This window comes from Oryx dammah, unplaced genomic scaffold (assembly GCF_014754425.2).
Source record: "Oryx dammah isolate SB20612 unplaced genomic scaffold, SCBI_Odam_1.1 HiC_scaffold_15, whole genome shotgun sequence".
Lineage (NCBI taxonomy): Eukaryota > Metazoa > Chordata > Mammalia > Artiodactyla > Bovidae > Oryx > Oryx dammah.
Window position 1 is genome coordinate 11195324 of NW_024070199.1, and position 24074 is coordinate 11219397.

The 24074-nt window shown below is 43.8% G+C and overlaps 1 protein-coding gene and 1 non-coding gene across 17 annotated transcripts in view; both read left to right on the forward strand.

Annotated features, from left to right (window-relative positions):
* DLG2 (discs large MAGUK scaffold protein 2) overlaps nt 1–24074 on the forward strand; it is a 2338778-nt gene that overhangs the window by 1958247 nt on the left and 356457 nt on the right. The gene's annotated exons all lie outside the window — the stretch shown is intronic.
* On the forward strand, nt 9660–9732 carry TRNAR-UCU. Its single transcript has one exon. It is a non-coding gene; the product is annotated as a tRNA-Arg (tRNA).

The following is a 24074-nucleotide window of genomic DNA, read 5'->3' on the forward strand; positions in this document are numbered from 1 at the left end:
GTTTATTTATGTACTATTTTTAAAAGTTATAACTACTTCTGTAAGGTAAAAATAAAGTACATACACAAAGGGGAAAAAGTGGATCTGGATCCTGACTTTAGACTTATAATTGTGAACTTGGGCAACTTATTTCTCTGCCTCAGTTTCCTCAGCCACAAAACGATGACCGTGTCTATTTGTAGGGCTCTTAGTAGAAAGAGTCAAAATAATGCGTGTACGTTTGGTGCCACATTTGGCACAAGGAAGGATTTAATAAATGCTTGCCCTTTGTTGTTGTTGGGCTGTTAAAGCATTTGCAAGGCCTTTCTGTAGAAATGAATGTAGACTTATTTGTGTTGCCCCAGAAAATGTATCAGAACCTAGAGAGCCACTAGCTAAAAGCAAGGGTTTTGTGAATCTGACAGGTCAGTTTTCAAATCCAGTTTCTACCACATAATGCATAACTAATCTTCGATGAATTACTCAGCCTCGCTGAGTCTCCATTTTCTTGTGTTATGAAGCATTTACGGCAGTTCTGCTCTGTGCTAAGTAAGTGGGCAGAGCAACAGGGTGTCATTTTACTCCATTGTAGTTAGTCAGCAGGGGACAGCTAACCATCTACAGGGCTTAAGAGAGAGCATTGCAGAGGGGGAGATTTTTTTTTATTATTAAATCTCAAAGGACTCTATCAAGTGCATTTGTTTCTACCCTTGAAAATGTCAGAAATAAAATTTGTTCTCACATTCAAGTTGTCTTCATCTGGCTTGTCATAAGCTGGTCCTCAAGTGGCCATTCATTCAAAACAATTTCCCCTAGAAGAGCATTTGGCCTTTAAGGTTGACTAGGTTCCTTTATTTCTTGAAGAGCAAAAAAAAAAAAAAAAGGAAGGAAAAATGTTGGCTTTGGAGACAGAGAGATATCTGCACTTCGCTTTACTTGCTAACTAGCTCTGAGAACTTTGGACAATTACTTGGCCTCCTTGAACTAAATGTCCTCTGCAAAATAGGGCAGGCTTGTATGTCAAAGAATTGTTAGGGGGCTTAAGTGTGCCAGGGTGTAGGCACCCAGCCTGGTGCCTGACACAGAGGAGGTCCTGCCTTCCTGGGCAGTAGCCCCAGCAATCCTAGTGCCCATGGCTCTCTGAGCCAGCCTCGAACACTGGCCTTCTGATGATCATCCCGTCTTAACCCAGGGACGTGGCCCCTGCCAGCTGAAAGCTGACCTCTGGACCATCTCCCACACTTCTAGTCCATGAGCTCCTCCCCTCACACCCTGCGTGAACCTGGGATTCTAGTGTTCCCATGCTCTTTCTGTGTGCCCTCAGTGAAAATCTACCCTTCTGGAAAGAAATCAGATGCCCCATTTCACCTTGAAGTTGAATATCATGAAAAAGGCAGAGTGTCATCCCAACTACATTGAGATTTTAATAGTATAACAAGCTTAAAGCTAGAGCACTGACTCTCAAATGGTAAAATTATAGGATTTGCAACATTCCCCGTGAGAAAAGAATTTCTGAAACGCAGGAGAGTCCTTCATCGCCTGAGTCCATTTTTACATTTCAAAGTTGACTACATGAGGCTGTGATCTCTCTGACAGCAAACCCAAATCTTATTTTTATTGATTCCGGTACATGGTGCAGCCTCCGGCAGGTTATAGGTATTCAATAAATGTAGACTAGATGGTCTTAAGGCCATGTCGGATGTATAAAAATATTTCCTAGCCCACACCACTGCTCCTAGATACAAATATAAAACCATTTATCAAACACTTGGGAGGAGGGAGTTAGAAGAAATAGAAGTACTTTTCTTTAATATTGAGGAGAGAGGGTGTAAATTCCCTTTACTTATGAGGGGGGATTTCATAGAAGAAGAAGGACTTGAATTGAGCTTCCCAAGGCCAGGGTGGCAGGATCACCCTGTGGCTCCTGAGTAGATAGAGTATTCCCAGCAGACAGCAAGCGAGAAGCTCAAAAGCTACTAGTGCTGATGACGACGCTGGAAGCACTTGTCTGAGCAGCTAGTTTTGGAAACCTGCACCCCAGTGTACATTTTCCTATCTGCATTTCAGTTTCCTCTGAACATTTTAAACACTTCTTCTCCCACATCCCCTCTCACACGTCTCCTACACACTCCCGATCCTCCATCTCTCCCACATATATAGCAAAAAAAAAAGGGGGGGATCTCTTTCTCTGTGATACTAATTTCCTCTAATCTTTGCTCAGTAATGTATCACAGTCAGAACAAGTGTCAACTCATTAGTTGACAATCTTAATGTCACTCGCTTTAAAGAGTCATAGATTTGTTCTTAATATCCAACAAGAAATATGAATTTTAATGTACCTTGCCCCCACTGCCTGAGGCTGAAATTTCCACAAAATTGAACTCAAATTTGAACATTTTTAAACTATTCTGGAAAAATAAAAACCAAGGAGATTTATTTTACTGCTTCTTCTTTACTATAAAAAAAAATAACATGAATTTTACTGCTTGAATATGTTTAACCAGGAAATAATAGGACTTCCCCACTGGTTCAAGTGGTAAAGAATCTGCCTGCAATGCAGGAGATACAGGAGGTGTGGGTTCAATCCTTGGGTCCGGAAGATCCCTTGGAGAAAGAAATGGCAACCCACTCCAGTATTCTTGCCTAGAAAATCCCATGGACAGAAGAGCCTGGAGGGCTACAGTCCACAGGGTCAAAAGGAGTCAGACATGATTGAGCACACAGGCACAGTCTAACCCAAAAGAGCCCAAGATTTACATTTTACATGCCATTCACATTAAAAGTACAAAACTGCAATGTGCTTTTAGTGGGATCAGTAGCAGTATTAGGTTGAACCATTGGACTTCCTGGATGGCGCCAGTGGTAAAGAACCCACCTGCCAGTGCAGGAGACATAAAGAGATGCGGGTTCCATCCCTGGATGGGGAAGAACCCCTGGACGAGGGCATGGCAACCCACTCCAGTATTCTTGCCTGGAGAATCCCATGGACAGTGGAATCTGGCGGGCTACAGTTCACAAGGTCTCAAAGTTCAGGTCATGACTGAAGCAACTTAGCATGCATGCATACAAAATTACCATTTTTCTAGATCAGGTCAAATATTGGCAATTTTGTATGGTTCAAACGAATATGGATTCATATTTCTCTAGTACCTGCAGAACCCTTACAGATATCTTGGTCCTACAACTCTTGGGCAGAGGTTAAGGCCATAGATGATAGTATGTAAAGTATCTTAGAGGGTTCACATTAGAAAAGTCACCTCTGTTGGTTTACTCTTAAAAAGAATGTTTAGTGGCTTCCCAATTTAAAAGCAATAGCCATCATCTCATTCAGTAGGTTTTTGTATGCATCATCTCACTCAACCAATATGATTCTGTAACTCTTTTGAAGAAAATATCCCAATCACTCTGTAGATGTGAAAAATAGAGTCTCAGAGCAGGTCACCTGCCCAGGATCACACAGCGGGTAAGGGACAGTTCCAAAATTCCAAGCCTAAATCTGCTGGCAAAGGCCATACTTTTTCCCCTGTGTTACACTGCTCCCACTGATATGGGAAGCAATGAAGGAAGAGAGGGAGGGAGGCAGGAAACGAAGGAAGGAAAACAGGTCTTCACAATGAAATACCAATTATCATCAGCTGCTGCTGCGAAGTCACTTCAGTCGTGTCCGACTCTGTGCAGCCCCAGAGACGGCAGCCCACTGGGCTCCACCATCCCTGGGATTCTCCAGCCAAGAACACTGGAGTGGGTTGCCATTTCCTTCTCCAATGCATGATGGTGAAAAGTGAAAGTGAAGTCGCTCAGCCATGTCCGACTCTTCGTGATCCCATGGACTGCAGCCTACCAGGCTCCTCCATCCATGGGATTTTCCAGGCAAGAGTACTGGAGTGGGTTGCCATTGCCTTCTCTGTTATCATCAGCACTTAATAGTATGGATACATGTTGAGTTCTTTGCATGGGATTTTAACTTTCTACAGTTAGGCCCTTGAGATGAAACCTGATAAAGTAAGAGATCTTATAGACCCTGAGCGCCTCAAGAGAAGAGGTTGTATCTAAATAATCTTGGTATCTGTGGACCGTGGCATAGGACGTAAAACATAGTAAGTCCCAAATACGTGCTTCGAGAATGAATGTGTGAGTGAGTAAATAAATGAGTGACTTTTACAATTGAGGGAAGCAAAATAGGTACATAGCTCTTTGCAGAATCAAACATCTTACTGTATATATATATATATATATTTTTTAATCATGTGATTGAGTCACTGAGTCATAACTCTGAATGGGACTTCATGGGTTCCCTTGCATAATATTTTTTTGTTTGCTTAATGAGTCAAGGAACTAAAGCACAAAATTCCAAAGCTAATTAGTGAGGAAGCTAGAGCCGCATCCAGTAAGTATTCTTGAAAATATACTCATCCCTGGATTATGCCACCTATCAGAACATAAAAACACTAATCTAAAATAGTGAATTATCCTAACCCCATCCATGAACTGAGAACTTCCAGATGTACAAGCTGGATTTAGAAAAGGCAGAGGAACCAGAGATCAAATAGCCAACATCTGCTGGATCATAGAAAAAGAAGGGAATTCCAAAAAACATCTACTTTTGCACCACTGACTACATTAAAGCCTTCAACTGTGTGGATCACAACAAATTGGAAAATTCTTAAAGAGATGGGAATACCAGACCACTTTATTTGTCTCCTGAGAAATCTGTATGCAGGCCAAGAAGCAATAGTTAGAACCAGACACGGAACAATGGACTGGTTCAAAATTGGGGACAGAGTACAACAAGGCTGTGTATTGTCACCCTCCTTACTTTACTTATATCTAGAGCACATCATGTGAAATGCCAGGCTGGATGAAGCTCAGGCTGGAATCAAGGTTGCCAGGAGAAATATCACCAACCTCAGATATGCAGATGACACCACTCTAATAGCAGAAAATGAAGAGGAACTAAAGAGCCTCTTGATGAAGGCAAAAAAAGAAAGTGAAAAAGCTGATTTAAAACTCAACATTCAAAAAACTAAGACCATGGCATCCGGCTCTATCACTTCATGGCAAATCAGTTCATTTCAGTTGCGTCCAACTCTTTGCGACCCCATGAACCGCAGCACGCCAGGCCTCCCTGTCCATCACCAACTGCCCGAGTCTACCCAAACCCATATCCTTTGAGTCAGTGATGCCATCCAACCATCTCATCCTCTGTCATCCCCTTCTCCTCCTGCCCTCAATCTTTCCCAGCATCAGAGTCTTTTCAAATGAGTCAGCTCTTTGCATCAGGTGGCCAAAGTATTGGAGTTTCAGCTTCAACATTAGTCCTTCCAATGAACACCCAGGACTGATCTCCTTTAGGATGGACTGGTTGGATCTCCTTGCAGTCCAAGGGACTCTCAAGAGTCTTCTCCAACACCACAGTTCAAAACCATCAATTCTTCTGAGCTCAGCTTTCTTTATAGTCCAACTCTCACATCTATACATGAATACTGGATAAACCATAGCCTTGACTAGATGGACCTTTGTTGACAAAGTAACGTCTCTGCTATTGAATATGCTGTCTAGGTTGGTCCTAACTTTCCTTCCAAGGAGTAAGCATCTTTTAATTTCATGGCTGCAATCACCATCTGCAGTGATCATGGCAAATAGATGGGGGAAAAGTGGAAACAGTGACAGACTATATTTTCTTGGGCTCCAAAATCACTGCAGAGAGTGACTGCAGCCATAAAATTAAAAGATGCTTACTCCTTAGAAGAAAAAAATTATGACAAACCTAGACAGTGTATTAAAAACCAGAGCCATCACTTTGCTGACAAAGGTCCATTTAGTCAAAGTTATGATTTTTCTAGTAGTCATGTACAGATGTGAGAGTTGGACCTTAAATAAGGCTGAGCACTGAAGACCTGATGCTTTTGAATTGTGGTGCTGGAGAAGACTCCTGAGAGACCCCTGGACAGCAAGGAGATCAAACCAGTCAATCCTAAAGGAAGTCAACCCTGAATATTCATTGAAAGGACTGATACTGAAGCTCCAATATTTTGGCCACCTAATGCAAAGAGCTGACTCATTGGAAAAGACCCTGATGCTGGGAAATACTGAGGCAGGAGGAAAAGGGGGTGACAGAGGATGAGATGGTTCAGTGGCATCACTGACTCAATGGACATGAGTCTGAGCAAACTCCAGGAGATAGTAGAAGACAGGGAAACCTGGCATGCTGTAGTCCGTGGGGTCCCAAAGAGGTGGACATGACTTAGCAACTGAACAAGTTATATTTTGATACACTGGGTATATACGTAAATATACATACATTCTATGAATATGGATATACACACATAAAAATAATTGCAGAACAATTTACTTTCTTTAAAGAAATATAAAAGTGAATTGGTTTATTTTTTCCACACAACAATTAATAAAGATCAAGATGAGGCAGGAATTTCTAGATGGTGGAAAGTCAAATACAAGCTTTTTGTTTTGAGAACCCCTCCCGTCTACTAATCTTAAAGTGGATTAATACCACAGAAAGGAAACTTACATGGCCAGACACCCACAGGCCAGCAAAAACGAAACCAAGAACGTTACTTTTCATACATACAACAGACAATTTTACATACATTATCCTGAAAAAAACATGTTGTACAATTACACATACTTTCTTAGTGATTTATCATTTTGTGCACATTTATTTTATCTCCTATTCATGGGGGGGGACACCTTTTTCCTAGTTTAGCTCCCTTTCTTATTATACCTGACTTTGAAGAGAAGCAATATTTAGAACTGACTCATTCCCTGCAAATAGGTGATAAGCTTGTGTAATCTGATCTAATATTCATGGTTTTCTATCAGTCATTTCATGTCTCCAGTGTGACTTTTCCCCAAGTGCTTCTGTCAACCCTGTATTTTGTATTTGAGCTTCATACTAAAATCACATCAATGCAGTGATGTTTTCATGCTTTTATGAGGGAATGAGTTGTTGGCAAAGGATGGGTAAGAAATGAAGGTTGCCATAGAGGTAATGTAAACCTTGAACTATACACACGCTCAGAAGCTTAGAGTTAACCAAAAAAAAAAAAAAGAAGAAAGAAAAAAGAAGCAGCAGCAGCAGCTTAGAGTTAAGCTGCTGATGACTGGCTGGTGCTAGTAAGGAAAAAGGAGAAAGTGAGAAGGAAAACTTGGGGTCTAAAACATTCAGCATGTAACGGCTATTTTAAGAAGGCGTATGAGCTTTCGATCAATTCCTTGAGTTACAGTAGGGCTCTACTTTAGACAAGAACAAGTGGGTTTTTAAAAAATGTTTTACAGCAGCTCCATGGCCTTATAAAGCCTAGGGAGCTTCCCCAGAAACCCAATGCAGAAAAACCCTAGCTTCAGGCTTGTCTTTGACTTAGAGTCACAGAATATGAAATATAAACAAGACAGCCTGAGATGACATTTCAAAATAGAAGCAAAGAATTTTATTTCAGCTCGAGAGTGAGCTCCTCTGGTTTGCCTATATTTGAGAGCTAACTCAATGTTTCGGTCTTATTAATTTGGGGAATGAGAAAACTTTTATTTTTTATTAGCATAATTATAGGGCTCTGGAAGAAGCAAGTCAGTTTGGACTTCAAATGGGCAACCAGTTCCAGAAAGTCTGCGTTAGGTGGCAAACAAGCTAAGTCGTAGGCTGTGCTTCCAACAGAGCAGGAGAAATCCACGGGAGAAGAGAAAAAAAGGATGTAGTAAGAAAACCGATCGGTCAGAGGGAGGGGGTAGGAGAAAGGCGAGAGAGACGGGAAGAGGGAAGAGAGCCGCAGAGGAAAGGTAAGGAAGCGGGAGGCAGCGGGGAGGCGGTCGCAGATGCAGCTGCTCAGAGGTGAGGAGAGGATCACGGAGGTGAGACCCCGAGCGGGGCGGAAGGATGGGGAAGGGAGGAGGGCAAGACAAAGCGGAGATCCTGGGGCGCCCGCCTCTGCGGAGCGTGGATGTGGTCACTTCTCCAGGTGGCTAGGTGTTGGGCAAGAGAGAAAACTGCAACGGAAAGCTGCACGCAAGACTAAATGGTAAAGGAAAACGAGAGAGAGGAAGGAGATTTCAAAGAACATGGAGTTCCATGTTTGGGTTCCACTGAAGCCCAGTGCCAAGAACAGCAAGGGGTAGTTTTGTGTGTTATTTCTCGGATGCTGGCGGCTGTCAGGGCGGTGGATGAAGTCTGAGAGTTGAGGTTTCAGGCAGCTCCAGCGCTGCTTCGCCTCCTCCCGCCTCCCACACCCTTTACTGACTTAATCACAGGATGTGGCCGAGCCTGCAGCCCGCCTTTCAGGGAACCAGCCCAAGTGCAGAGTGAAGTATGGAGTGAAGTACAGTCCGAGGAGGGAGCTGAGGCGGGGCTGGTGGGACCCGGGGCTGAATTTGGCCACAGGAAACATCTAAGGCTTTGACATTGATTAAGATGCTGGGGGTGGGAGGGCAGGTTGAGCTCTCGACAATGCCCAAAGTGAGGGAGTTACGGAGTGCAGGGGGTGGGGAGAGGCTCTGAATAATTGGGGCTGAAAGGAGCAGTCCCTAGAAATCAGGACGGTGAGAGCACGCTTGGAGGGGGTGGTTTAAGAAAATGGAGTGGCCCAAGGTTGAGAGCAGGCACCTAGAGGAGCTGGGCCAGCTGTTAGAAGGCGTCCTTTGCGCCAAGTGGTGTAAGGGATGGGGGGTGGGGAGAGGCGTCCACTGGGCAGCCTCTGGCATAGATGCTTGTCAGCAAGTGTCAGCTGCAGCCTGAGTGTAGGGGAGAAAGCAGGTAGTCTGTGTTTATCACGGGCTGGAGTTCTTATCCCAGCCCAGCCGGCTCGAAAGCTTTTAATCTCCCTGTGCCTCAGTTTCTTCATCGTAAAAATTAAGCTCAGCGAAGATCTTGGGAGGACATGCGATAACAAGCCCAGCGCAATACCCACTTGCTCAATATTCCGTTATTTGTATTCTCTTTATTAGTAAATTCCCACATTTACATTTCTGGTCGCTGTTTAAGGAAAGTCCATTTCACTCGATTTCTTCCTTCTTTAGTCCTTCTCTCTTTTCTGTCTCATCTCTTGATTCTTTCTCCCTCCCTCCCTTTATTAACCGAGCACTTACTTTGTGCTAGGAACTGCACCATGGCAGTGAAACCCGATTTCTTGATGTATTTTTTTCTCTAACTATGGGAGTATGGCTTTTCAGCTTTGTTCACATCCAGAGCTCCGGCAACTAACCATGGAAACTCAGACTTCACTGGGGAGTTGTTTTCTGTCGGGAGCTGCATTCTGTGCGCTAAATTGGGAGAGCTGGAAGAAGGGAATTGGTTAGTAATTAGAAAAGATTTAAAGGACTGAAAATACTTCCCTGACTTTTTAAATGGAAAATTTTCTGATACTTAAAATATTCACTTGGGATTGATGGTAAAAGACACCACACAGCCTTGGCTAATTTCTGAGGCTCTGATGTATGCTTGAAGGAACAAAGGAAGTGAGGAAGAACAGGTAATTCCAGAAGAAGTGTTCCTCCTCACTCTTTTGATTTTTTGCAGTTTGTCTTTTTAGAAGAGTTTTGAACTGACTCTGTTGCTTCTTCTAGTTCTCCAAATTAAGAAACTTTGTAATGAAATCATTGCCTCAGAATTAAGGCTATATTTTGTGTGGTCCAGCTAGCACTCCCACATTCAAGACGGCAGCTCCAGGGACTTCCTGATGGTCCAGTGGTTAGGACTCTTCGCTTCTATTGCAGGGGGCACAGGTTCGATCCCTGTTCGGGAACTTACGGTTGTGCGTGCTGCTGCTGCTAAAAACAGTATAACCAAAAAAAAAAAACCAACCTCATTGCCACTCCAGCTCAGAAAACTTCACCCTTTAGGGAAAGCTGACTGCCCCTTGTCGGGGTCCTGCATGTCTCCTCCACTCATTCTCTTCTCATCACTTCCTTTTCTAGTTTTTTTTTTTTTTTTTTCATTACTAGCCACTGCAATTGGCCACCAACTTTTTTGGTAGGCTGATTAATAATGCTTTTTTTTTTTTAGAGGAATAGGAGTCTTAAGTCATCTTCAGTGGGAAGAGAGATTTATCCTGCACATGTAATTGCAATCAACCTCCATAATAATCTGTGAGGAAGGGAATTTGTGCCACATCCTAGAAATACATGAGGAATAAGATGATGGCTGGGGTTGTCCTTGTGAGGCTTGGAGTCTAGTTAGTAACATTTATTCATAAAAAGGTAATATTAGTGGATAAAGAAAGCAAATTATTTAACACTGTGTCATTTGGTGTATTTTTTAAAATAACTTTATATGGAGATAAATATATGTGCTTTTGGACCTATATACAGTCAACCCTTGAACAACGTGGGTTTGAAGTGTGTGTGTGTGTGTGTGTGTGTGTGTGTGTGTGTGTCTGTGTGTGTGTGTGTGTGTGTGTCTGTGTGTGTGTGTGTGTCTGTGTGTGTGTCTGTGTGTGTCTGTGTGTGTGTCTGTGTGTCTGTGTGTGTGTGTGTGTGTGTTAGTTGATCAGTTGTCTCCAACTCTGTGACCGCCATGGACTGCAGCCCTCCAGGCTCCTCTGTACATGGGATTCTCCAGGCAAGAATCCTGGGGTGCATAGCTGTTCCCTTCTCCAGGGTAGCTTCCTGAGCAGGGACTGAACCTGTGTCTCCTGCATTGGCAGGCAGGTTCTTTACCACTAGCACCACCTGAACTACCTGGGTCCACTTATACATACGTTTTTTCCAATAAATATAGTATATTCCATCAGGTAGTATTCTAGGCATCAGGAATACAGCTGGGGACATTTTTGTATGTGTAGAAAAATGTATAGAAGTCAAATTTATTATCAGTGGTTACCTGAAAGTTAGATTAAAAGGAGATATTCAATTTATTTGTCATTCTTTGGTATTGTTTTCATTATTTGAAATGTCTGAATTATTTCTATGCCTTAAAAGATAATAATAAAACATTAAAGGAGGGTGAAAATTAAAATAACACCTAAGAACAGCAAGTAAATTGAGTACCTTCTTCTTTTTCCTTAGGTACTCTTTCTACAGGTAGTCATTAAATTACCAGCTAATGATTCTAGGGAAAAAAAAGAGGATTAGAAAATTACCATTTTCCAGCCCTCAATAAAATAATTGTTTCAGACAAGCATAGTAGATGCTGAAAAAAATTGAGATGGAAGTTTACTGGAAAGAGGATATTCACATGGTTTCAACCAATCACAGATTTGTGTTTACAAAGATTCCTTTAGAATGGAGAGATCTGGTGGTCCTCAACCAAATAGCCGAACTTTATCACCAATAGTGAGACAATCTCACATTTTGGTCCTCAGAATGTGATACTGAGTAAACAATATTACTCAAGATTTTGTGAAAAAAGTTTGACCTGATACTGATCTGAAAGAAACAGACAAATACAGAATGTGGAACAGTCTATAAACATCTGGCTTGAACTGTTAGGAAAAAAAGAAAGAAAGAAAGAAAGGAAAGGCAGGGAAGGAGGAAGGGAGAAGGGAAGAATAAAGGGGGAAAGGCAGTGTCATTAAAGAAAAAAGAAGGTACTATTTTAGATTAATAATTACTGAAGGCACAGTAACAATCAAATACAGTGAGTAAACCTTGCTTCCATCCTCCTTGATTGAAGGGTGGGAAAAACTATAGAAGACATTTTGAGGACAATTAAGGAAATTTGAATAGGTACAGTATATTGGATCAAGTGTAACAATGATTATATGCAAATATCTTTACACTGAGGAGATACCTTGCCGGTATGTTAGGTTGTAAGTGGCCCAATGTCTGCTACACGTTTCAGATGGTTCAGAATAAAAAGGTGTGTTTGTGTATGTGCCTCCTCTGTCTTCTGAGATAGATGGGGAGATAACAACTGAAAGAAAGACAGGTGGGCAGAGAAAGTAAATATGCCAAAATATTAGCAGCTGTTAAAACTTGATGAAAATATGGATTTTCACTGTACTGTTCTTTCAATTTTTCTGTAGTTTGAATTTTTCAAAATAGTTGGGAGGGGGTTTGTGGCAAAATAGTCCAAATAGACTTGGGGCTAGAGTAGTAAATTAGAAGAGAAAGAACAAAAACTCAAAGACATTTTGAAAGGAAAATAGATTAATAAATATCATTTCTCAACCAAAGTGGTAAAAAACAGTTCAATTTTCAGCATTTGTGTCTTTGCAGATCTCTTTCTGATTTGACTGATGAAACTATTGAAAAGAAGATTTAAGAGTCCTTGACACAGTTTGCCTGAACTTGGAAAAACTGTTTCTGGGTACTCTTAGACCATGAGATGATGAACTTATTTTTAGGTGATGAATAAGTAAGATAAACACTAAGATGTAATCATGGACAACAGTCGTCTGATACAAGATACATGAGCCCAAACACAAAAGGATATCATTATCCTGAGGAGCTATAGTGAAACAAACATCAAGGGAGTCCTGCATTCAGTAGCCAGAGTTTGAGTTTTGCATTAATAGATTTTTGACCAAGATAATTCCTTTAGCACCTCATTCCTACACAAGCCTTTCAGATGCTTTAGAAATGGACCATTTGCTCTCAAGACAGTTTTTTCCTTCCTTTAAACTCATTTTAATGCTTATTAAGGAGGTCAACCAATGGTGGGGGGGTTGGGACGGAGAAAACCAAGAATTTCTTTCACATACTCTATAATCTCATTAAAGTTCATTTGGAATTAGCATATTTACATGAAAAATGGTGCTGATCCAGTATTTCTTGTGGCAGGTGCTATTGCATTTTTGGAGGAAGAGCTTCTCACTGTGTCTGACTGTGCTATAGTTTGCAGGACTTAACATGCCTGAGCTTTGCATGATTAACGCTGACTCCAAACTCTAACATTTTAAGAACAAAAAATATCTACCTCTCGCCAACATTTCCATACCTAGGTGAGAATTTCTGGTAGATTCTAGTTTACTGAGTGCACAACCATGGCTTTTATTTTTTTTACCAATGCATCCCTGAAACTTAGTACAAGGAAGGCACACTCAGCAAATATCTATTGAATAGATTCATATAATGTTTCAAATTTTGATTATTCAAATTTGCTCAGTTTTCCTATAAACATTACTGTATTTTTAATCTGCCTTGGTAGCCCTTTTTTGTTTTTTATTGTCAAAAGTAACACAAACCTCAAATTCAATAGTTAAAAAACTTTTTCAGTAACTTTAAAGTTATTCTTATTATACACGCTCACTCAAAAATCATTCAGATTCTACTAAAGACTATAAAGTAAACTGTAATCCCTTCTCTCTTCTTCACCATTTCTCCCCCACCGATCCTCAAAAACTTAGCCCTTTGATATTCTCCATCAGCATTTGATTGTATAATTTTCATGCATTCCCTATAAGCTCATAGATCATTTTCTTCCTAAGAATAGGGTTATACACACAGTTTTGTACCTTTCTTTTTAACTTAGTGAGGTATCATGGGTATTTTTCAGTATCAGAATATTAGGCACATGTCATTGCTTTTAATGACTGCATAGTATTCCATTGCATGGATATTTCATAGCTTGTTTAATCAATTCCCTTTCAGTGGTGTTTTTAACACTACATTTAGTGAGAATTTAATATCAGAAAACTAAGTTTTTTTGATAATTAAATATTTGCAATCAGTACACTGATTCCAAAGGCGAGTACATGCTGAACATGTAGGTTGCTTTTATTACCACCATCCATCAGAGAAAGGCCTCCACTTCGAATCTGATCATAACCTAAAGGAGTCTGTCAGCCTGGAATCATGCACACACTCATCCCAGAATAGAAAGCTTAGAAGGTGAAGGGAGAAGCAGATCTTTGAGGGCAGGAATTTAGCCTCCTGCCCTAGACCTTGACCCTTTGCCTGAGCTATTTTGGCCGTTAGGTGATGTGGAGTTGAGTGATCCTTCAGCAACAGTGTCTTCAAAGACATTGAGACAGGGGGTGGGAACTTCAAGGACACCTCCATCATGATACCTGCAGCCCAACATGGTGCTGAGAGACGCTAGTACTGACTGAGACCCACGCACAAAGTGCAGTGTGGTGGACAGAGCCCTGGACTGAAAAGAACGGGTCAGCTGCGTGCTGTATGGGTCATCGTTCTCAGGTTCATGTGTTCCTTTCTAAAGTATATCTCTTTTTTTGCCCCCAGGGGAAGTGACTTTTTTTGTGTCTGTGTTGGGTCTTTGCTGCTGCATGGGCTTTCTCTAGTTGCAGCAAGCGGGGGCTGCTCTGCAGTTGCAGTGCGCTGGCTTCTCGTTGCCCTGGCTTCTCGTTGCCGTGGCCTCTCTTGTTGCCGAGCACAAGCTCTAGACCACAGGCCCAGCAGTTGTGGCTCCCAGGCTTGGTTACTCCACAGCATGTGGGATCTTCCCAGATTGGGGCTTGAACTCATGTCTCCTGCACTGGCAGGAGGGTTCTATACCACTGAGCCACCAGGGACGCCCTACACAGTACATCTTCAAGGAAGTTCCCAAGCCAGTGTTCCAAGTCCTACTTGGTGAGAGAGTCCCACAGGGCCAGAGAGTTTGTAAATCAGCAAAATCGGAGCACAACTGGAGACTGAAATCAAATTTAGTATGAATAGAGAGCCAGCAGAGTACATGGGAGAACAAAGAGCTACACGTTCGTGAGAGGTGCCCACATCTGACTGATCATCTGTCATTAGACAGGTTCTTAAAATAAACATTCTTGGGCCTCACCCTCAGAGATTCTGATTCAGTGTATCCAGTTTATTCAGCCATTTTCCCCCTCAGAATGACAAATTCTTTCTGAAAAGGACTCTTAACTATAACCTGGCTCATAGTAAGTATGCTATAAGTGGTTGTCAAGTAAGTTTTAATGGTTTAAATAAGAACGATGTGCTCTAATAATTATAATCATTCTTTTAAGTCAAGAAACATCATTAGGTATCTAGATAGTGCCCCAGGCAGTAGAGGTAGGGATATAAGAGAGACAAGGTCCCTACTCACAGGAAGCTTTTCTTGGAGCACGTGAGATAACAAGAAGCAAAATATCAGGTGGGCCTAAGTACTATAAGAAATTAAAACAAGATATTAAAGATAGGCTGGAAGCCTACTTAGTTGGGGGTAGTCAGCAGAGGACTCTCTGTGGAACTGGGCTTCAAGCTGAGAATTGTGAAAATGAGGGATCAAATGGGAGAAATGCTGGGGAAGAGGACCACAGTCAGAAAGACAGCTGATATGGGGGCCCCAAGGCTGGAGGGAACTTGGATTTAGGTGAAACAGAATGAAGGTCCTTGTGCCTGTGGAACAGAGGCGGCGGCAAAGAGTGCAATGAGATGGAATCAGAAGGATGAGTGGAGGTCATGGTTGGGTGATGGGATTTTGCTCAAAGTACAACAAGAAACCGGGCTTCCCGGGTGGCGCTGGTGGTAAAGAACCCGCCTGCCAATGCAGGAGACATAAGGGACCTGGGTTCAGTCCCTGGGGCAGGAAGAGCCCCTGGAGGAGGGCATGGCAACCCACTCCAGTCTTCTCGCCTGGAGAATCCCATGGACAGAGGAGCCTGGCGGGCTGCGTACAGTCCATAGGGTCGCAAAGAGTGGGTCATGACTGAAACAATTTAGCACACACACGCAACAAGAAACCAATGGGAGAAAAAAAATAGCTGGAAAGAGGCATGATCAGAAATACATTTTGAAAAGATCACTGTGGCTGTTAGGTTGAAAATGGATAGAGAAGAGTGGGAGCGATAGAGTGAGAGCAGAGTCCAGTCCGGAGACTACTGCAGATGCCCGGGGAGGAGTGGCAGCTTGGCCAACGGGGTAGGGGTGGCATTGGGTAAAAGTGGATGGAATTAAAATGCTGCTTAAAGCTAAAACAGACATGCTGATGACCATATGGGGGAGGTGGGAGGGAGAGAGAATTAAGGTTGGTTGTGTAGGTTCTTGGTTGAGTGGTTTGAGTGATGGATGGTGGTATTACTATTTACTGAAAGTGGAAAAATTCCCCAGAAACAGGTTTTGGGGAAAAAATTAAGAGTTTGATTTTGAGCATGGTGCCTTTGAAGAATCTTGGACATTCAACTGGAGGTGTCAAGCAAGCAAATAAATTTATGTAAGTCTAGACTTAAGGGAAAAGTCAGAGCTAGAGATACATTTTTGCTTACATATTCTTATAAAGGTAGTCACTTTGTTACTCCAAGCATATGAATCCTAAAACTTATTTATTGCGCTTTGCCCTAGAGTAAGTTGGGTTTGGATAGCCAAATTATACCTTATCATTTTCAATTAAAGACTCCAAAATGATCAGTCCTCTACAAATGCCCTGGTAAACCAAAACATTTTTAAAGGTTTGTTTTTTTTTTTTTTAATGTATGCCTACTTGCATCAGCAAACCAAATTTTAAAAGGATGTTAATTTTAATTGCTAAGGCATGTAAATATCCAGTATCAATTTTTTATTTTGCCTCTTCTCCAGGAGGAATCTGGTCTTGAGCTTTTATGCAGCAGCTGTCAGAAATGTTATCACTCGCAACCGAGTGCAAAGCCTCCAGGAGGAGAAGGGAACTTAATTAGAATTTTCCACTTCAAATACAATTTATAGTTCGTTCACTCTGGGATGAGCTGGAGGGTGTTTGAAAAGTTTAATGCTGAGTGAACTGTTTTTCTCAAGCTGTCAACAAAATACATATTAAGCATAGAACATATTTATTAGTCACTAGAAGGGAAATCAGATATTTAACAGAAGGTTCTCTTTCTAGGTGAAGAAACAGAGTCCCAGAAAGATAAAGAGACTTCCCAAAGTGAAATAAGTTAACAGTAGGATGAGACAAACACTCAAGTCTTCCAGCTCCTAGGATAGTGCTTTCCAGAGTACCAAGCTTCCTCTTTCAATGCCTATAATCTTAGCACTTCTCCTTGGCCTAAGTCTTTGAGATAATTTTACACTAGTCCAGGTTATCCTCTTACTCGGTGAGTATCAGGGGAGGAGGTCAGTAATGGTCAATATATATCAGGCACTCCTGTAAGTATTTTACATGAATTAACTATCTGTGCACAGTAGCCCACCAGGCTCCTCTGTCCATGGGATTCTCCAGGCAAGAAGACTAGAGTGAGTTGCCATGCCCTCCTCCAGGGGATCTTCCCCAGAGATCAAACCCACATCTGCCACATCTCCTGCGTTGGCAGGCAGGTTCTTTATCACCAGTGCCACCTGGGAAGCCCATTAACTAATCTATCCTATAGCAACTTTGTGAGTGCTCTTATTACTCACCTAGTGTACAACAGGCAGGTCTAGTCAGATCAGAGTACTGACCTTAGGAATATCAAGAACAAAATGACAACATTAATTATTTCTCTAAGCTTCATATGGCTATTTCCCAACTCCCTGTAAAACTGTAGCTGTCCAACAGACACAGCAAATTCAACATGTCTAAAACAAAATGCACTCTCCTCTTGTCCTGGGGTCTTCCCTGGTAGCTCAGACAGTAAAGAATCTGCCTGCGGGGCAGGAGACCCATGTTCAGTCCCTGGGTCAGGAAGATCCCCTGGAGAAGGGAATGGTAACCCACTGCAGTATCCTTGCCTGGAGAATCCCATGGACAGAGGAGCCTGGTGGGCTACAGTCTAAAAGAGCCAGACACGACTGAGGTACGAACACACAGATTCTCTTGTCCAGACCCACTTTCCACCTTGTGTTCCCATGTTGATTAATGGTATCATCACCCCTCTATTACTAGCTTTCTCATTTCCCATTTCTCATCTACTCAGCACTATAAACACTATTTAAACTCTACTTCCCACAAGTATTTGAGGAGAGGAGCCATACAGAACCTCCCCCCCCCCGCCCCCCGTATCCTCGCTCAAGTCTGCACTTATCTCCCACCCTCAATTCCATTCTCACTTTTCTAACTCAGGCCTCCATCATCTACCATGTCGTCTCCCATCTGGTTATCTTATTTTTGATTACTTAGTTCTCCAACTTTTCACTGTTGTCATAGCTGATCTTCCCAAACACAAATCAAATTGTGTTAAATGTCATTATAAAACCCTACCCGGCCGCTTATTGACAAAATTTCTTAAACTCAAAGGGCATACAGGTTCACTTCTGCTTGTGCCATTTTCCCCTTCTGTCTCAGGCGCTAAGCCAACCACCCCAGCCTGCTCACGCTTCAGGATTCAATGGGACATTTATAGTTTCCTTGCTTCCTTCACAAGTATGTGATAAGGATCACTTAATACACGTAAATGCTTTTATTACATTTGTTTGTTTATATCTCACCTTGTTCAGTTAAAAAAAAAAGTGAGGTGGGAAAACAACTTACTAACTGTAAAATACTTTGAGATGTTATTTTTAATCCATGGAAATCACTGACTTTTGAGCCACAGGGGACCCTTGAAATTGAGGGGGGTTGGCACCTTCTATTTTCTTCAGTGGCTCGTTAGCTGACCTAAGTTAGTGGCACAGTAAGCAACAGAACCCAAATTTCCATCTCACTATATCACATCATTTCGGGAAATTAAAAATAGACATTTTCTCCCCCTCTTGAGAAAAGATGGTGCCTTCTACATTGATTTGATTCATTGGTACTATATCTGCTCGTTTTACTATCCCTATTCTCTCTACATAAAGTAGAAATCACTTGGATTCTGCCCCAGTTTCTTTCCTGCTGCCCCCTGCCACAGACCACCCAGACCCCCAACTGTGAAATAATTTGCTTCAAACAGTCCTCAGTGTTCTGCACCTGACTAACTTTAATTGAAATCCGGTGCCAATTATCTAGCCCTTTCCCACTGGGTCATTCTTTTGTATTTTCTTCCCCACAATTAACTCTTAAGTTAAATGTGTAGTTCTTAGCTACTCTTATTGCAAGGCAATCTTCTACCAATCTTCTATTCTTTGGTTTTATTATTACTGATAGAAGTCATTGAGAAGTCCGTGTTTGATAATGGATATTCACCGACCCAATGTTCCAGGTGTTCTGTTGAGTATTTGCATAATCTTAATCATCCTTACCACAACCCAGCAAAGTAAGGATTAATATCTTAATTGCATGGGGCTCCCCAGGTGGTGCTAGTGGTAAAGAACCTGCCTGCCAACGCAGGAGACATAACAGATGCAGGTTCGATCCCTGGGTGGGGACAATCCCCTGGAGGAGGGCGTGGCAACCCACTGCAGTGTTCTTGCCTGGAGAATCCTATGGGCAGAGGAGCCTGGCGGGCTACAGTCCACGGGGTTGAGAAGAACTGGACACAACTGAGGCGATTTAACATGTGCACTCATGCATCTCAGCTGCATATGAGGGAGCTGAAGCTCGAAGGGATTAAGGAATTTACCCAAGGTCATAGAAATGGTAAATTACGGGACCAAGATTGGAAGCGTGGCCTTCCCAAATCTAAACCCAGTGTCCTTCTTCCCAGGACTGCTTTCAGAGCAGGTGGACAACAGGAGATGGGATGGAAAACTTCAGCAGCCATGAGCAGTGATGCCTTCTGAGAGGCACCTGCAAAGGGATTAGTTCAACCTGGAGACCCTTAGTGGGGCAGGCAATGCACGTGCTTCTAGAATATTGTCTGTATTCTCTCTGGCTGTAAGCACTCCGGGGTCGGGGGGTGGGGCGGACAGGAGTGATGGTGAAATAACATTCCTCAATTCTAAGCTTCCCATTTCAGTCAAGATAAACTGTAAATTCACGTAATAGATCATGGTTAGGAATGCTGGCCCTTAAACCGGATGCCTGGGTTTAACTCCTGGCTTTGCCATTCAGTAGCATTGAAACCTTGGACAAGTATTGAATCTGCCTTTGCCCCAGTGTCTTCTGTTACAGTGGTCCCCAACCTTTTTGGCACAGGGGACAGGCTTCCTGGAAGGCAGTCTTTCCACAGAACGTTGGAGGGTACTATGAGAGCTGGAGAGCTGCAGTCTAACTCCTCCACTCACCGCCTGCTGTGCAGCCCGGTTCCTGACAGGGGGTTACTGGCCCCTGCTCTATTAAATCGGCACTTCTGTGTCCTTAGGCCTCCCTGGGGGCTCAGACAGTGAAGAATCCGCCTGCTGCGGGTTGGGAAGATCCCCTAGAGAAGGGAAAGAATGGCAACCCACTCCAGTACTCTTGTCTGGAGAATTCCATGGACGGAGGAACCTTTCGGGCTACAGTTCATGGGGATGCAAAGAGTTGGACATGACTAAGTGACTAACTCTTCACTTTCTTATGTGTTCTTACTTCGCGGAGCTCTTATAAGGGTAAAGGAAATCGATACATAGGAAATGCTTAGAGCATTGCCTGCCGCAGAGCAAGTATATATGTATGACTTATCACCACTACCATCTTGGTTTTGTTTTTTTTTTGCCTTACCGCACTGCATGCAGTATCTTAGCTCCTCAGCCAGGAATCAGATCCGTGCCCCCTGCAGTGGAAGCACAGAGCCCTAACCACTGGGCCGCCGGCCACTACCATCATCTTCCTCTTTATCATCACCACCACCCTCACTTGGGCTTCCCTGCTGGCTCAGACGGTGAAAAATCCACCTGCAATGCAGGAGCCCTGGGTTAGATCTCTGGGTGGGGGGAAGATCCCCTGGAGAAGGAAATGGCAACCCACTCCTGTATTCTTGCCTGGGAAATCCCATGGACAGAGGAGCCTGGTGGGCTACATGGGGTCTCAAAAGAGTCAGAATGACTTAGCAGCTAAACAACAACATCCCCTTCATTTATCCCACCTCTCCTCTCTGCCCTTTAGTAACTACTACTTTCTTTGCCTCAAATGTGCCAGCTGCTCTCACCTCCAGACCCTCGCATGTGTCTCCCTTCTCTGTCTGGAACACTCTTGCCACTCCTCTGCCCACGCCTCTCTCCACAGTCCTCTGTGGACACCCCAGCCCATCTTCACCCAGATAATTCATTCAGATCTCATTTCTTGATGTCACTTCCTCCAGAAAACCTTTATATGCCTCCTCATACCTCAGCAGGGCCCCTCCTCTGGGTCCCAGCGCATTCTGACTTTATCCTATCCTAGCACGTAACCACTCGGTGCTGAATTGTGTCCTTACCTGTCACTGCCCTCCACCAAGTGAGAGACTGATGATGGCTTCATGTTACTCTATTTCAGCCCTTCCCTTAGGTGGGAAAAGGAAAGGACAAAAGTGGATATTTTAAAGAAATGGATGTTTTATCAGCACTGTGTTTAGCTGGAGATACTACACAGGGGCTTTCCCCAACCGAGGGCTCAAACTCATGTCCTTGCATCTCCTGAACTGGCAGGCAGAGTCTCTACCATTAGTGCCCCCTGAGAAGCCCAGAGACAGCTACTACACCAGGTGCGCATTCAAGTAATAGAGTAAAAGCTTCCATTTCGCCATAATTGACCTCACCTGCACTCAGCTGAGTCTCGGGTGAGGCATTAAATCACAATAAGATAGATGCTAGAAGTAATACTCAAAAGAGCCATCTCAAAGTGGCACAGACTAGAAAAAGAGAACTCCCTGTCACTGGGGGTATGCAAGCAGAAACAAATGGCCACCTGGTGAGAATGATAGGGAGGGAAGTAGAAGGGAATGAGGTCATTTGACCTACAAAAGGAAAAACCATCTTCAAATCTGAGAAAGAGGACCATGGAAAAGAAGCAACCACAGAAAAGGCAGAATGTTTGGTGAGCCCTCAGAAGGCAGAGGCTACCCACTCCAGTGTTCTGGCCTGGAGAACTCCAAGGACTGTAGAGTCCTCTGGGGTCGCAAAGAGTCGGACACAACCAAATGACTTTCACTTCTCAGTTTTGGCTTTTTTTCCCCTAGAGGTTAGAACGAAAACCAGAAAGCGAAACATACCAGCAAGATTATTTAGATTCAACACAAAGAACTTTTTTTTTTTTCTTGCTCACTACAGCTGACCCCAAATGGATTTTCCTGAAAGATAGTGAGTTCATCAGGTGATGCCAGTGTCAAATCAACTTGGCTGATTATTTGCCTAAGATAATATAGTGAGAGTATGGTATTCACTCACTTGCTTATTCAGTCACTCCCCTCTTGGAGTTATCACACACCCACAAACTCCAGGAGATAGTGAGGGACAGGGAGGCCTGGCGTGCTGCAGTCCATGGGGTCGCAAAGAGTAGGACATGTTTAGCAACTAAACAACAGCAACATGCAGAGACTGAAGTTCCAACACAACAAGCTCCTACCTTCAGGAGCTCACAAGTGAGCACATTCCTCGAGTCCAGCAGGCGCATCTCAGGGGAGAGGTGGCAGGACAGAAAAGTCCCCGAGCTCCCCTCCTCTCTCGAGCACACAAAGCCACAACTGTCTGCAGAACAACCGTCAGTGACAAAGACTGGAACATACGAGAACAGATTTTCTACAACTAAAGACGTGACGAAACCACAACCTTAGGCGCAGGAGTGGGGGACTCATGATACAGTCAAATCCCACCCACCCCGCAGCAAGGCTGACCTACAAACTGGAGAAAAGTCATATTGTTGTTCTCCCACAGGAGTGAGAGCCCCAAGCCCCACACAGCAGGCTCTCCTGCATGGTGGGGGGGCCCCTCTGACATCAGGGGGGCCGAGCCCTCAGAGCATTTGGCTTTTTCTAAAATTAATTTATTTTAATTGGAGGCTAATTACAATATTGTAGTGGCTTTCACCATACACCAACACGAATCAGCCAGGGGTATACATGTGTTCCCCATCCTGAACCCCCCTCCCACTTCCCTCCCTATCCCATCCCTCTGGGTCATCCCAGTGCACCAGCCCTGAGCACCCTGTCTCATGCATCGAACCTGGACTGGCGATCTATTTCACATATGGTAATATACATGTTTCAATGCTAGTCTCTCAAATCAAATCTCGCGCCCTCACCTTCTCCCACAGCATTTGGCTTTGAAGGCCAATGGGGCTTAACTACAGGAGCCCCACAGGACTGGGGAAATAGAGGCTCCATCCTCAAAAGGCACACTCAAGAGAAAAACAGTCATTTGATAGGAGCCTGGGTCAGACCTACCTGCTGGTCTTGGAGAGTCTCTCTGAGAAGCAGAGGGGCGCTGCCTGGCTCTCCTTGGGGCCAGGGGCTCTCAGCAGCCATGCTCGGGAGCATATCCACCCAGGCATCAGTGCAGCGGAGGTGGGACTAGGTGGGACCTTCCCTCCAGCTCATTAGTGCCAAGATCCAGCCCCGCCCTACAGCCTGCAGGTGTCCATGCTGGGGTGCCTCAGGCCAAACAACTTATCTGAGCAAGGACGCAGCCCACCCATCAGCAGTGCCTGTGCCTGGAGCTCAGTTGCTGAATTGTGTCTGACTCTGCAATCCCATGGACTGTAGCCCACCAGGCTCCTTTGTCCATGGGACTTTCCAGGCAAGAACACTGGAGTGGATTACCATTTCCTCCTCCAGGGGACCTTCCCAGCCCAGGGACTGAACCTGAGTCTTCTGTATCTCTTGCATTGCAGGGATCAAACCTGAGTCTCCTGCTTTGCAGGCTGATTCTTTACCACCTGAGCCAGCAAGGAGGCCCCAACAACCTATAAGCAGGCACCAGCCCTGCCTGCCCAGGAAGCCTGCACAAACCTCTAGACCAGCTGGGCAGCAGACAGCAAGAAAATACCGTCCCACAATGCAAGCCAGATCCTACCTTGGGTCCAGCTGGGCTCTGCCCTGCCAATTAGCAGGCCAGTGCAACCTCCTGGACACACTGGGCCAATACCCAACTGTGTCAGGAAATGGCCATCCTCCCCACCAATGATCCTAAATGAGTGTGGGGATCCCTGGGCCCTGCAGCCAGACTCCAAGAACTAGCTCTGCCTGCAGGGTGAGTGTGTGCGTATCTGACTCTTTGCGACCCCATGGACTGTAGCCCACCAAGCTCCTCTACTCCATGGGCTTTCCCAGGCAAGAATACTGGACTGGGTTGCCCTCGCCTACTCCAGGGGATCCTCCCAGCCCAGGGATTGAATCCGCATCTCCTGCATTGGCAGGCGGATTCTTTACCACTGTACCACCTGGGAAGCCCAAAAGCAACAGGGGAAACAATGAAAAACTTACAAAGGAGTTCTCATAGGGCTATCAGTTGATTTTTCAGCAGAAACTCTGCTAGCCATAGGGAGTGGCATGATGTATTTAAATGTATTTGATGAAAGGGGAAAACCTACAACCAAGAAAACC